Source organism: Myiozetetes cayanensis, unplaced genomic scaffold (genome assembly GCF_022539395.1).
Source record: "Myiozetetes cayanensis isolate MyiCay16 unplaced genomic scaffold, myiCay2020 scf3, whole genome shotgun sequence".
Taxonomy (NCBI): domain Eukaryota; kingdom Metazoa; phylum Chordata; class Aves; order Passeriformes; family Tyrannidae; genus Myiozetetes; species Myiozetetes cayanensis.
Window position 1 is genome coordinate 58941343 of NW_026087521.1, and position 16233 is coordinate 58957575.

The window sequence follows — 16233 nt, forward strand, 5'->3', positions numbered from 1 at the left end:
CTGGAATGACTGACTCTCCCAGGAGTTTCAGACATGAGCTTGGTTCTGGAAACAGCAACAAATCAGCTGCTAATAACTGTTTTCCTGATGCTGAGGCCTTCTACATGTGTGCAGGATCAGAGCACTGAGATAATATTACAGACTCCAGTCTGAGCATATGTCAGAAATCAGACGGAGGAAGCAAATCTTTTAGCAATAATAATGCCTCCACATTCACAGGCAGATAAGGCTTTCCCTGTTTTCTGCTCATTTAAAATGCTGTTATTATGCTTAGACTATAATAAATACAACATGTGTTAGGCAGTCTTGGCTCAATGGTACTGTACACAGTTATTTTCCTACATGCCATGAATTTCCTGTGACATTTAATGGACAGCCAAAAAAAATTTTTCCTTTAAAGTAAAACCATTCCATTTACATCAGCCAGTGCTGAGTCACTTTGGATTAGAGACTTTAGAGGGTGGGTATGGTGGATGGCATGTGTTATTGGAAGGAAGAGCTCAGTCTGTTAGTTATAAATGAAAATATTGTGCTTTTATAGTTGGGGGAGGAGGGAAAAAGCCAAAAGCCCCAAACCTTTTTCTGAGCTCTCTCAAATATGCCTTTACTTCAATGCCTTCATTTACAGCATCTTTGCATTAGCTCCTCTCACCTTGCCATCACACACAAATATCTTTGGAAATAGAGTCTTTTTCTTTGTGAGAAATCAGCAGTTCTGAATCCAGAAGTGTGAATATCTTCAGTGTAAAGAGTGTAAAAGTCATGGAGTGCCAGTGAGATCCCAGGAACTACTGCGTGCATTTAGTCAAAACCAAACCTGAAATAACAAGTCCAGTGAGTTCTTCAGTGACATGAAGATGAGACATAGAGATGTTCTGATAATTTTGAACAATAAATATGTATAGGCAATTTGTACAGGCCACAATAATATCCATACATATGATGAAAAACATCTTTGAAAACAAAATTGTCCCATGTAACCAAGAACCTGGAAGAGTAAGCTACTTAAAATGAGAAGGGTTGGAAAACTTATTTTTCCAACTGAGACAGGGACAAAAAAAAGGTATATTTTTTAATATTTTGCTGGTAAGACTTTCTCTGGAAAAGAGAAAGTTGGTAAAGACTTTTGCTGGTAAAGACTTTCTTCATATTGCCTACTGTACTCTGGTGCTCTACAAGTGTAGTCAAGCCCATGAGGTATGCAGAAAGCTTGTTTGTCAGGAAGTACTGGCTCTTCTACATTATTTTCATTTTCTAAATCATATTTGAAAATGGTTTCATGTTTACCTGATTTTTTTTTTTTAATTTTGTGTGTGCAGTATATGTGTAGCCCACTCTAAGGAAAGTGAGAATCCCTTTTTAAATAATAGTATTTAATTTGTCAGCTTTTTTACAATAAGTTAGCTGGGTTATGAATGTACCAGGACAAGACAGTTTTGTATGTCGAGCCCAGTAGAAAAAGAAGGGTGTTATGCCACAATATTTTGAGAAATGCTAACAAAGAAGAGCTTATATTCTTATACCCACATGAATCTATGGGCCTGGATGAAATCCACCCCAGTGTGAGAGAAGTGGCTGACATGGCTGCAGCGGGCACTGTCTATAATATTTGAAAAGTTATGGAGATCAAGGCATATCCTTAATGACTGGAAAAGAGCAGATATCATACACAAGGGCCCAAAGGAGGGCCCAGAAAACCAAAGACCCATTAGTCTTACTTCAATCCCTGGGACAGTGATGGAACAAGTCCTCATAGAAGCTATTAAAAACCAAGTGAAGTGGGTGATTGGGAAAAGCCAGCAAGGATTTACCAAAGGCAAATTCATGCCTGACAAACCTGACCAGCTTCTACAACAAAATAATATTTTCTGTCAACACGGGGAGAGCAATGGATGCTGTTTACCTGGACTTTGGCAAAGCATTTGATATATTTTCCCACATCCTTCTCCTGGACAAACTGGCAAGACACAGATTGGATGGGTGGGCTGTGATATGGGTAGGAAATTGGCTCACAGGCCTCACTCAGAGGGTGATAATCAATGGTTTTTGCAGGAAAGACTGGACGAGTTAGTTCTTTCCTCTCTGGAGAAAACAAGGCTTAGGGGGTACCTCATCTCTGTATTCTGGCACTTAATGGGCAGCAACAAAGAGGACAGAGATTCTCTCTTCACAAGGAGCCACATGGAAAAGACAAGGGACAATGGGTACAAGTTGCACTGGGAGAGTTTTCATCTCACTATATTTTATACACTGAGAATAATCACTAGCCCTTCCCAGGAATGTGATATAGATGCCCTGTCACCAGAGGTTTTAAAAATGCGTTTGGACAGGGTAATAGATAATCTCATAAGCTCCCTTTGCCACGAAATATAGAACCACATGGTCTTTTGAGGTCCCTTCCAACCTTATTCTGTGGTTTTGTGATCCTAAAAGGGAAACACGTTGCAGACTGTATGTCCACAAATATTTGAGCCAGTAAGCACTCAAGCAATGATCTTCTCACTCTTTCTTCCAACTTGCTTTTTCTGTGCAGTCAGTAAATATGTTATTCTCTGACTTGAAAGCAGTACCAGTAAAAGGTTTGATGTGGAAACTTTCAATAGTTGTATTGCAAATGTTTGAGGGTTGATTTGAATAAAGAAGTAGTATTTGAACAAAGCAGTGGTAGTGATTATTTAGCCATCATGAAAATGTAAGCAAGGCAAGGTTAGTAGGGAGGAATAGTATTTTAGCGTTCTAACTTATATCCTAAGCACAGTTGATAACTGATTCTTTGCCATAGAAGCCTTTTCTCAGATCTGAGTATGATTTAAGTCACAAGATATAAAAACTGATTAAAAAAAGTGTTCTTCTTTTAACTTCACAATGATTAATGCACAGCTTTGAATGTAAGTCCTCAGGATACATAAATTTAAACGTCCTTTTAATACCACTCCTCATTTCCAATGTTTGGAAAGGGGAGTGGAAATTAGATTTCCCTAAGCTAGAAATTCTGTAAAATAAACACCAGATGGAGCCAGAAAACCACATATTAGAATTTCTGTTAAGTTTTATTATGTTTAATCCCTATTTTTTGATTTTAGTTCTGCCAATTTGCTTTACTTTGCTTTAGTAAAATGTCTTTTATATAATCTGTGATGTGGTTTCAAGGTTTCTGAGGAGCTGTAATTATCCAGGCCTTTTTTGTCTTGCCGTGGAGACATGCACTATTATAATATACAATGGATACAGAATGAAATCAGAATTGCAGGACAGTCATCTTATAAAACAATTAGCAGAACTTACTGCCTTTAAATATACCAACTGTAATTGCCCACCTGAAAAAACCCTAATCTCAAATCTCTTCCGGTAGATGTGCAGTTTATTGTTATTTAAACCAGTTGAAAACATCTTCTCCAAAATAACTTCCACTCCTTTCTCTCTCCTCTTAGATGCTGTATCCCAAAGACCCCCTGGAGTTCTCAGATCAATAGCCTAGTACATTTTTCACAACAGAACACGTGGCATCACTGACTCTCATGTGAGACTGAAGTTGTTTAAGGCCAGGATTTCAAATGCAGTTGTGAACAGAAGAGGTAGTGGTTTATGGTGTTTATATTAATTCCTTTAAAGTAAATTTTTTTGCTCAGAGAACTGAGAGCAAAGATAATTCTTGACACCAAACACACAGGCAGTTTGCCTAGTTTAATGCAGGAAAAAAAAAAAAGGTAAAAAGCTAATGTTATTTACTTTATTTAAAAAGAGGTTGTTTGGTTTGTGGTTTTGTTTGTTTGGTTGGTTTTGTTTTGTTTTGTTTTTAGAAAAAAGAAATTAGATTTTCCTCATAAAGTATGTGAAAGTATTAAAGTCTCCCTTGTGTTAGCTGTACACTTGAGTCTGCCCAGCTCTCTGTGAATAATTTGGCAGGGGCAGAGAGAGCAGCTCAGTTCTTCCTGCCAGCCCTCAGACAACCTGCAAGTATGTGCTTCTCTCTGCTGCCCTGGAAGCAATGGATTCCAGAGTGAAATCCAGAGCATTCCCTTGTCCTAGAAGTACTTTTTACCAGAAAGACAGAAACTTTAGAGCATGAGGAACATGAGCTGCTGGAGGAACAGAAGAGGGAACCTACAGAAGCTCTCTGAGCAGCAGGGCTGAAGAGCAGCATGAATCACAAGTTGGAGTTGAAGGCTCTGTCACGCACCTGGGGTGAGTGACACAAAAATACAGGAACATGGCCTACCTTCAGTGAATATTATTTGTTCATTTTCCAGTAAAATGAGAAATTGGTCCTTATTCTCATGACAATAAGGACATTGGTCCTTATTCTCTGATGGTGAATGTCCTAATTCAGTCTGTAAATCTAAATATCTAAGGCTTATTCCTTTTTCGAATAGTACCAAAAGTTGTTTATCACAAAGGGAGGGACTCAAAGGGACTTGAGAAATAGCCAAAAACCCCACAAAATACCAGCATAATTCTCTTTATGTGCAAAGTAATAATAATGGGATGCTTCTAAAAGAAACCAGCCATGTGAATTTTAAATACTTTGAATGAAAAAAAAAGGTAATTCAACCACACTTTTTTTTCTATAGGTGCATGAAACTGCATTCCCTGACCTGGTGAGCCATTCTTTCCACCCTAGAATTGAGACTTAATTCTACATTTCCACAAAAAGATATCTGCCATCTCTATCTAATAATTTATCATATACATAGCCTACAGATGGCTCTAACTTACCTGCTTAATATCTGACTACACACCTCGGTGTCTCTGGTTTCCCCTATGTAAATGTCTCTACTTTACCCTTTCCTCTGCATTCCTTCAGTATATTTATATGTAAAGGCAAGTTATATTTAACTTGGACTCAGCTTTCAACTGTTACACCATGAGGTCAGTCAGGCAGTGGTGCAGGTTGGCCAGAGAGGCTGTGCCATTTCCATCTCTAGATGTTTTCAAGACTCAGCTTCATAAAGCCCTGATCAACCTGGTCTAAGCTCAGAGCTGCTGCTTGGAAGTGGAGGTTGGACTAACGACCTTCTGAGGTCACTTCCGACTTGAATTATTCTTATTTATAGTTTTACTATTATTTTTGTTTGTATCCAGTCATTCATTTCTTCTTTCTTTTGATGGAGGAAAGAAATTTTTTAGTCTTACCAATCCTAGCATACAAAAATAAGGAAATAACTGACTACTCTGCCAGAAGTAGAAACCTCTCCAGTAAAAGTTCCATTGTATAAAGAAAGAAAAACCTCAAACCCAGAAGAATGATAATTTTATATGTAGACAGGGTAATGGAGGATCTTGAATGCAAATGAATCATGATTTTAAATTTTTACTCTTGAACCTACAAGATCAGAAATGTTCTCTGAACAGCAACTCCCCCAGCCAACTGAGATGTTCCTATGATCAGATGCCCCTGGGACAAGGAATTTAAGAACTGAAGGCTGAGTCAAGCAAGAAATTACTGAGTAATGATACCTTTCAGCTCTAGCTACTGGGCTGTAGCCTGACAAGGGCTACATGAGAAGGTCCTTAATTCTCCTGAGGTTCACAGAGAGGCATAATTTCATGAGAAGATAATAGATATGTAATGAATTCTGCTGAGCCAGACCTGCAGAGGGCATGAGTGCCAGTCATGTAGATTTAGCTGACAGTTTCGAGCCGTGGCTGTGCATGCAGCTGGGGGAGCTCCTGTTTCGGCTCCTCACATTCTGGTTTAGAGGCAATAATCACAGTCACATCAGATGTGAGACACTGGAAAAATAGTCTCATCACTCATAAGATGACAGCAATCACCAGCACACCAATTTTCTGAAATTGTTTTTCAGAGCAGCACTAGAACCTTTTAAGAATTCAAGTCCTATCAAATGTGCAGGGAAATGAGTAAAGAGAAAAACCTATTTATAGCTAAGCTTTCTTGCTGTTGTTAGGGCCCTGAGTGCACCAGCAGGCTCCATGGTCTCAGCTGTTGCATCTGGGTTGTGAGACAGAGCCGGGAGAAACCTCACTAGGGGCCTTCATGCTTTGGGTGTGAAACTGCTTGGGTGCTTCTGTCTTCGTTTTTGTCCAAAGCAAGGCCGCATCTGTCCCGGTCCCTCTCACAGTCTGTCTGTCTTGTGAACCAGATCTCTGACCCTCTAGGGCCTGCTGGATCAGCCACCCTCAATACCCAGCATCCTCCTCACACATGCCAGGCAGCTCACCCCGCTGCTCCTGGAGCACTTACTTTGTTCTCACCAGCCACAGTGCAGTCACTTGTTCCTAAGAGAGTTCAAAAATAAAGGAACTTGACTGAGCAACCTTTATGGAAGATAAAATCAGTGCCTTCAGAACAGCTATAAAAAGACCTATGTGATATAATTAAAAGAATATAATTAGAATGTGACTGGTAGAACATCTGAGTAATGACCTGAGACTGCAGTATAGCTACATCTTCTGAGTGTGAGTGGGGAGGCTGTTTATGGCATTGGATAAATATTGCTCTCTCTGGTAAATACTTCTTGGTGTGATCTTGTGTGTCACAGCTGGGTCTCTGGCAAAAAAGCAAGCTCAAAAAAAGCTTTAGAGGTGAGCTCAAGAACTTGCTTTAGTGCAGAAGAGCTGCATGTTTTTTAAGGCAATGGCCAACAATGCTGTAATTAGGCATAAATCTGTGCTGGGATTGGAAAGGGCAGTCCTTGTCCTCTCTCCCTTAGTGGGGCTGAAAAACAGGTCCTACTTAGATAAAACCCAGCAACCTTTTCCCTGCTTAGGTTAGTTCTTCACATGACTGAAAAGCGCTATCAAGAAGCAGGTATCTGTAAAAAGTGACTGTATTAGGACAGCATGTACAATTCTTTCAGTGATAATGTGGGTTTATTTAATATCACTGTAGGTCCTGAAGTTCTTGAGCATGCTTCTGCTACCAAGGTGCTGCTGGGTACTAAAACAATAAAGCATCCCAGTGGTATTAGCTGATAGCTGAAGATACATGAGCTTTCTTTCACATGTTCAGGAGTCATCCAAAGCTTCTGTAGTTAAGTTAATGATGTTGTGTACAAGTAAAACATATGTAAGTGAAAGAACACTCTGAAATTTCAGACTGATGATCAGTAGGTGGTGCTCTTTTCCCAAGTAAGAATGTAAGAAATATTTTTAAATAATCAAAAATATTATTAATCTCGTTCAATCTTTTTATTCCAGAATTAAATGATGGTTATTAAAAAATGTTTCAAACACCTTTTTGCTTTCAAAAGTCACGCCAACTTTTCACTATATTTCATAAGAGACAGAAAGACACTGGTTTAACTGATTCACTTCATTAAACTTGGTGGAATAATCTAATTGTGGTGTTGCACTTTAACAAGCGGCCCTTCAAAAAGAATAAACTTATCTGTCCAGATTTAATTAGCTCTCCGCTTTCTGTCATGAGATTGTTCTGCTTTTTATGGAAACCAAACTAAACAAAACCAACTCCCAAACAAAAAAATCTTGTACTATCTGGTGTTATTTTCTTTCTTCAGTTAATTAAAATAATCTGAATGAACATAGTGATCAACTGAAGAGTTAGAATATTTTGCCACCTGTTCTTCTTAGAGTAGTAATGTCAAAAAGAAATTTTTTTTTTTTTTTTAAAAGAGCCCCAGAACTCTTTTCTTGGAGAGACTTCCAGGTTTGCACTAGGAGAAGTTCAGGTGACTTCATGGAACAAGTCCCAGAAGCCATGCCTTTGCAGGACGTAACTCTAAATATTCAATTAATCTCTGATACAAGACAATCCACACTGATGCTTTCTGCTGATCCCCACTCATACTTTTTTTCAGTCTTCAGTGCAAATGATAAACCTTCACACATCACAAATAATTGAGAGACCCCACTTACTTGATTACAGTTATTTGCTTTTCACGTACTTTCTGTTTTTCTTTGATGACTGTCATACTCACCGGCAAGCAATCAGAGAAAACAATGCTCCCAGTTACCAAGTAATTTCGTGCTGGTGCTCCTGAAGTATCCATCACTGCACAAGACAACCCATTAAACTAAGTCTGGGAAGCACAACTTCTCTTTGGCAGCCCTACCCCTGTCTGCTGTGCCTGGAAACTTCAGAATCCTGCTGAGGAGTTACAGCCCCAGAGCATCTCAAGCCTTCTCCTGGCTTCAGGGTTTGGGCTAAGTAATTTAAAGGGCCCATTGAGGATTTAGAGTTTCAAATGCTAATAAAATCCAAGACTTCAGGTGTCTTTCTGAGGTGCTGGTCTTAACTATAAAAAGGCTTGGGTTTTTAGTGTAAGGGCTAATCTCATTCTCATCACCATAGTATCTGAGAGAGCCATATCTGAGCCTAGCAAAAGGAAGAAAAGTGAAAAATACTTCACATGAAAAACTCAGGCACTTCAGAAATGTCTGTAAGAAATGCTTTTTTCCTCATAGATTTTAATATTTGATTGATAATCATTATTTTTATCCCATGGGATCTTCAAAAGTATCCTAACTGTGTTCTCCTTTCTGTAGATGTCCAATGTGTACCAGATTTCATGTGACAGCTGCCCCTACAAAATGGAAAATTTACAAGAATTTAATAAAAGTGAAACAAAAAGTCTGGAACCCATACTATGCACATAGTTTTTCCTACAATAATTTTTTTAATCCTTTGAATAATTCTTCTGGTTAGGCCAGTGTAGTATTATAGGGAGTATACAAATCACTGTGATTTCATACAGCTGAATAGTGGATATTATAGGATGTGAGACTCTAGCTTAGGCAAATTTTTTTTTCTAGATTGATGAATGTAAGATAAAATCCGTGCTCTGTACGTGTCTGCAATATGTCATATAGAACAGGCAATTTAGTTCTGTTTCAGTAACTGAGTGCTCCGTCTTTAATAGACTCATTTAGATGTGAAGAATGAGATCCTTCACTTCAATAGCATATTTTTTTAAAATTAACTGAGAGATATGTCCTTGTTATGTTTGGGAGCATTGCAGCATAGGTTTTAAACTCCATGGATGATGAATTGTCATTGATTTAAAGGCCTAACTCCAAATCATGAAAAGCATTGGGCATTTAGGGCCAAATTTACAAAAGGACTAATGTAATACCTTGCCTTCTGAAAGGTTATCGAAGTAACAAACTGACATAATCCAGTTGACCCTAACTTCTCTTTGGTAGTGTTTCAAGAAACAACAGGGCAAGTTCATGCTTTTCATGAACAGACAATGTTAATCAGACTTTCATATTTGTATGCTGTTAAAATAACACACTGTGTTATGTGTAAGTGCCGTGCAAGCTTTGTAGAATATTGCATTTATATTAACATGGTATGAAAATCTAAATTAAATTAAATAACATGCCCTGATGATTCTGAATGAGAAGAATTTTCACTCTCAAGAAAACATTTTAATTTTTTTTTTTTTTTAGTTCAGATTGAAACATCTGCTGCTGTTGATATTTAACTTCTGAATGGGAGAGGATTGAATAAGTTTAGGGATGAAGTGCTATGTGCATTTGATTCTGTGATCCTGTAGGAGGCTACACAAAGGTGTCTTAAGAGCTTTGTGAAGTGCTATTGTGTTGTGCAATGTGTACTAGTTCTTGCAAGTCCTTACCATAATGTCCCTGACCTCTGCGAACTGTCATAGGCTCAAACTAGCATATATTTTCTCATTCTCATAACATTTTCTCATAATGAACATATTATTCTTGTTTATCACTGGAGAAAAGAGTAGGGAGACAAAAGTGCTTCAATTTTTACCTAAAACACTCCACATTGGTCGTGGTCTTCAACAACAAATACAGACAGATGTTCTTAATCTGCTCCTGCATAGCAGTTCTTGTTTGTCAGTGCTTAGTAACAATGTGGGTATTTTAGGCCTTTTTTTGTTTTGCTGATTTTGTACTGCTTTTTTCAGGAGATCCTGATAGCTCCAGCTGTTTTTCAGTCAGAACTCCTTCAGAACTGTGTTTACAAATCCTTTTTAAAATTATTTTATTATTATTATTTATTTTTTATTTTTTATTAAATTGGAGGAAAAGTTGCTCTTCAGATACAAAGATCTGTGCTTCCCGAGAAGCATCCTAATATACTCATAGTGGTTGCAAGTTCTTTTCATATTAGTTTGTGTCTCGCTACTTACGTTGAAGTAAAGAGGTTCTGGCAACATCCATTTTAGAGTGAATATTAATAAACAATGTGATAGCTAATGAGTGTGAGGATACAGACTTGAATAACAGGTATTGAATGCATTCTCCTGTTGCCTTAGTAACCATTCATTCTCCACTGAGAATTTAACCCACTCTTCAGTGTAAATTTAACCCTCAATTATTCATATATTTCCCTATTATAGTAATGGGAAATATTTCCTAAAGCCTGAATAAAATTGCTGGAAGAAATAGTAGCTAATTTGTAACATTATAGCAAATTTTTGGCTCAATTCCTTGATCACCTGTTACATAATCTAAGTACAGGACACTTTCCCCTATCCTTTTTGTTTAAGAAACATGTACATAAGAATCAAAAGCCTCATAAAAATCCACTTTATATCTGAGGATGTGTTTCTGTAGAAACCCACATATAAATAAATAAGGTTATTGATACCTCTTTAGCAAAGTGGTTAGCAAACACAGGAAGATAATATTATTTTCCCCTTCCTGTCCCTCATTTCACAAGATATCTACTTGCACATAGAATCCACTTAATCATCATGAAGAAAGATGGTTTGATATATCCCTCTTTCACTTTTTAGCATTTTTCTTTGGTGTAACATTCAACATACCAGCTATCTGCAGAAGTGCAGAAAACTGCAGGTGATTAGTGGCAAAAACCGAAGACAGTTTTAGTGTCACAGTGAAAAAGTAACTTATGGATCTCCTTCTCCTTTTTGATATTTTCATGTGATGACTCTGGAACCAGGAACCACTTTTCGATTTATGCGGCAACCCTTTCTTCTCTTATTGTTCTCAGAGGGATTTCAAGAGAAAGCAAAATCACAGCTTGCAGGTCAAAAGAGGTCAGGCCAGGTGTGGCAGACCAGGATCCGCACCCTAGAGCACACCAGCCTCTCTAGCAGGCACAGCCTAAGATAACTTAATGGTCCCTCTGCCCTGTCTCTGTACACAGGGTGCCCGGGCAATTATCCTTGCAGCTCGTTCCAGAAGCTGGCTCTAATTATTATGGTTACCTCTGCTGAGGCATGAAAAGAATTAAGACAAAGCTTAAAGTAAAAAAATAAACAAAACAAAACAAAACAAAGAAAGAACCAAAGTGTTAAGCTGCAGTTGGAGCTGCTTCTATGCTCAGGGAATTTTGCACAATAAGTCATATCTTACAGATACAAAAGGAGAAAGGGAATTTAACTGCTCTCCCTTCATGTCTTCGGGGATTAGCCCCTAAAAGACATGATATCAGATGAGCTCCATAGAAGTCAAACCTACACTAAAAGTTTGTTCTGGCATTGCTCAGGGACATGAGGAGGTGTGATCCCAGAGTGACAGACCTGTGCTAGCAGAGAAACCTTGGCAAGAAGCAGTTATAGAAAGGAAAACCACACTTCAATATGTCGCAGGGTGCACTGCTTGAAGTGCAATCATAGCCCTTTACATTTACTCTACTCTGGGGCCAGTGAAGCTTCACTTGTCCTCTTATTTAGATTTTTTCTTGTCAGAATCTTTGGTGTTTCAAAAGTTTCATTTTCCTTCTGTCTAAAACACTCGGAAGAGCACAGCTGTGTCATGCCATGTGGCCCTGTTAAGGCTCTTGATGTGCAGCAACAAATAAAACAAGTTCATTTTGAAAGGTCTGTTGAGTTGATGGCCTGGACCTCAGGCAGGAATGCTTAAACACAATCTCCAGAGAGCCTTGAGACTTATTTATAGGGGGAAGGGTGCCTGCTGAGACAAACTGTATGTAAGCATGAAATGAAAACTTACAGGCTTATGCAGAAGCAGAATTGCACAAAGGGAAGAAGCACAATTGAAAGGGTTTCTTTAAACCTAGTAGTCCCAAATTTTATATTTCTCTGTGTGTGTAATATATAATTATTTTGCATGCAGTATGTTCTTTATGATGTGAATGCCTCAGGGTGAGCTAAATGATTTTCAAAGTCCCATACCACCTCAAATCAAAAGACCCATAGAAACAGCAGAAAAAGAAGTGAATTATGTGAGGAATCTTGCTGTAGGCTTGTATTTGCACACTCTGCTTCGCATTAGTGTCACCATCCCCTTCTTCCTGCAGTGAACTGGTTCAAAAATTAAACCAGGCAAAACCAAATCAGACTTTCCTTCTAGGCCTAGTTTTCACTTGGTTTCATTCCCTGAGCAATTTGTTTTCATTTCCTGAACCAGGTCATAGGATCAGAAAGGTGGGAGAATGCAGAATGCAGAAGGAAGAGGGAGATAGTGTCACATTAGAATAGTTTTAAAGTGTTGCACTGTTACATATAGTTGCTCTCACCCTGAACAGAAAACCAATTTATGTCCTGTTTCTTTGATTCTCTGGTAAAATAATGGGATGAAGGGAGTGCAAAAGCTACAAAATCCTAATTTCTTAGAAAATTTGAGTACTGGAAAAAAGGTCCATATCACGCACATGTTTTCCTCTCACTACTTTTGCATTTCCTGTCTTGCAACCAAGAAAAGTTATTGGCTATTGTTATGTTGTTAGTAACAGAATTTGAAAATGTTTTTGTGTCTACAGACTACGCATGTGTTGGCTCTCAGGTGTTACTCAGATTCTTTTTTGCTTTGAGTGAAATGTATGGCAACATTGAGAAAAGTACCAAATAACCATCCTGCAATATAGTTTTGGATGAGCGTGAAGATCATGAGGCCAGACCGTCAGGGAGCTGTTCGGGGCCTGCTAGGGTGAGAGCGAGAAAAGGAATCAGTGAATAGGCACTAAAATCTAGAGGGAGAGTTTCTCTTTCCCTTCTTTCCCCTTATATCTCCGAGGCTCACAGGGAAAAACATTAACAGCATGAAAGTTAGCAATATTGGAAATTGTGGAGAAAGCAATGCTGAAGGGTACAAATGCAGCTGACACAAAGGCACTGAAAAGTCCCATTATGGATCCCTGAGCTCTCTGGAGTAATGAAACCTTTCCACGTTCTCTGTGCAAGTGCTGTGACCTGATAAGACTTCTAAATTGTAACACAATGCCAATGGAAAGATAAGTGCAGTGAAAAGCAGCATGCTGACTAGGAGGTAAAAACACTGACACTGACACAGGCTTTTCTTTTGGAATCAAGCTCATGGCTATTATTTTAACTAACTCGTGCTAGTGAGAAAGAGCTGCAAGCGATTTTCAGTCCATTGACATGAAATATTTTTCATTGGCAGATGTCAATACAGTTCATGACAAAGTCAGTATGACTGGCATCATTTTGCAGATGGGTAAACTGAGGCATGGAGAAGTAAGAGTTTGATTCAAGGTCACTCATCTCTCTGACAGTACCACAGTCAGTACAAACCAGGAATCTGTAGACTGAATCAGACATTTTCTGCAATGTTATCTTATTTAAAGTATGAATGTGTGGGGGCGGGTGGTACTTGACATGTACATGCACACACATCTGTACATAAACACTTAAACTAGAAGATATTCCAGAAATATCTGAAGGTCTAATTCTGTACCCTTCCATACTAGTAATCACCTTGTCAGGAAGGCATTGAGCATATCTTATCAAAAAGAGTTCAGAATAATCTCACCTCTAATCACTTTCACCTTTGCAATCCCTTAAAAGGCACATCTCTGTTGTGCCTTCCATCTAATTTTTTTAAAGACATCCTACTGATCTGACATTTATTGATCTGAGCTTGTCTTCTGAATTGCTAATTTGTTTATATGCTCTAAGTGGCTCTAACCCTGTTTTTCTCCTGGATTCTGATAGAATCTGAAATAGACTTTCTTTAATAAACAAACTATCGACTTGTGTAGTTTTTAAAATAATATTTGGTTACTGTTCATCATGTTTTTACGAAATACTTCAATATAGTAAAAGACAACACTAGCCTTTGGCTACAATGGATACTTTTGTAAATGCTGTAACTTATCATTTCAGTGAACCCATTTAAGTACGCTGAAGTTAGCCTGCCTAAAATTGTCCCAAGGGAACAATGGGATCTAATTTTTTTTTCTTTTTTTGAAAGGTACCTTTTCATTATCACAGACTCTGAAAATTAAAGTCATATTGGCTATTATAAAGACATAATAACTTAATAGTACAGAATGCAAGCCACAAATAGGAAAAAATCAGATTTTTAAAAATTTTTCTTATCATATTAGTCATGTACTTAATTTGTTATGATGCTGTTCTGATCCTCTGTTATTTTAAGAGTCAGAACTGATTAGAAATTTGCTAGCAGTACTTCTACTTGAAATCCCTTTTCTATCCATTTTCTTTGAATTTTTTTTTTTTTAGGTTTTCATTAGAAATGACAGTGTAATGGTTCCATATTGCTGTAGGAGTCAATCTCAGTGTAACATCTCAGAAACTTTCTTCTTGAAGAGATCACTGTTAATCTTCAAGAGACTTTTCTAGATGACATGTTACAAAAAGATCATAAAATCAGAGAATAGCTTGGGTTGGAAGGTACCTTAAAGATCACCTGGTTCTAAAACCCTGCCGTGGACAGGGGCACCTTTCATGGGACAAGGTTGCTCAGATCTCTGTCCAGCCTGGCCTTAAACGTTTCCAGGGAAGGAATATCCACAACATCTCTGGGCAACCTGTTCCACTGCACTGAAATGACATGCTTGGAGACTAAATTTGATCCTAACATCTGCCAGGGATATTACTAAATTAGATCACCAGAAACTCTCATTTCTAAAGCCACTATTGGGCTATCAGGGGAAGATTGAGGACTTTCAGCCAAGTGAAGTCTGTAGGTTCCTGGTGGTGGAGGTGGCACTCTTCCTTTTGCAGCAGACACCTTAAGTAAGCCTGGGGTAGGATGTGGGTGCAAACCAGGTAGTAAGAGGTTGAGCCCACCAGAAGCCACACAGTTTGTCCTCCTTGGCAGGCTGTTTTCCTTAGGGATCTACTAAATTCCAGCTCAGTTCACTGCACTTTGCCTATCTGTACTCTCAATACAAAAACAACCTCTTCATTTTCATTCTGAACCAGTAAGTTTTGCACACTCGCTGTCTGTCTGCAATCCATCTCACTGGGCTTATTACCATCTAGTGGCCAACACAAAAGATTTTGCATCTAAGTGTCATGTTTTCAACTCAGAAAACCCAGGAGAAAAGGTCTAGTTCCAGAGAAGAGTGTATTACCAGCAACTTAAATGGACCAGATTTTCCTCGCTCTTCCATGCCATCTTTGGGTCTGTTTGATCACTTCTACGTTTTATCGCTCTGTAACACCCTGTGATGTTCCTCCCTGGCATGTGTTTTAGATGCTTCAAAGGCAGAGGGAAGAGATGGAAAATTTGTTAACCACATAAGAAATTCTTCTCTTACTGTGGACGCACCAAGTCAGTCAAGAAAGCTCTTGAGAAGCTAAAAACACCAAGGGACACAAATGTTCTCCTGTTTCATGCATAGAGTAAGAGCTGCACTTCTGAGAACTGAAGAAGTACAAAGCCTCTATGCAGACCCTGGGCACAGTAGGAAAGGTTCACATGTGCCTCTATTCTGCAGCACTGGCTTTGTGAAATTAAAGCACACAGTGTAAGCTGACACCTAAGATATATTTATGGCATTTTTGAAAATATATTTTTAAAATAATTTAAATGCTTTCTCTCCCACTGTAGTGTTGCAGTTATTGATTATGAGCTAGAAAATTAATTTTGTAACTCTCAGCATACAGAGAAATGTGGAAACGTGGATACATCTGTGAAGCTTCTTCTCATTTGAACATAATGCCCCCAGGAATTGTAATAAATACAGAGGACAGCTTGATCTCAGAAAACCAGAGGACATGAAAATATCACCTTCTGTGTACACAGTATTTATTAAGCCTTTGAATGTGAGAGACTGCTGTTTTACCAGATTTCATTGTGGTCAAAATTTACGTGGACAATGCTTCATTTGTTCTTATGGATAATCTCAGTATTTAGTGAGGCTCCTGAGGGTCCAGCTGAGTGCACATGTACTTGCCTACTGTGTGCCAATAATGGTTCATCTGAACACACACTGCCAGTAAATAGATAAAAACAACCAGAGTCAAGAGCCTTGACCATGGAAGACTTCTCCTCATTACAACAAACTGGCTGAAGGCCCTGACTATTTCTTTCATTACAAGTCTTGCCCATGCAGATAGACTTTATTCTATC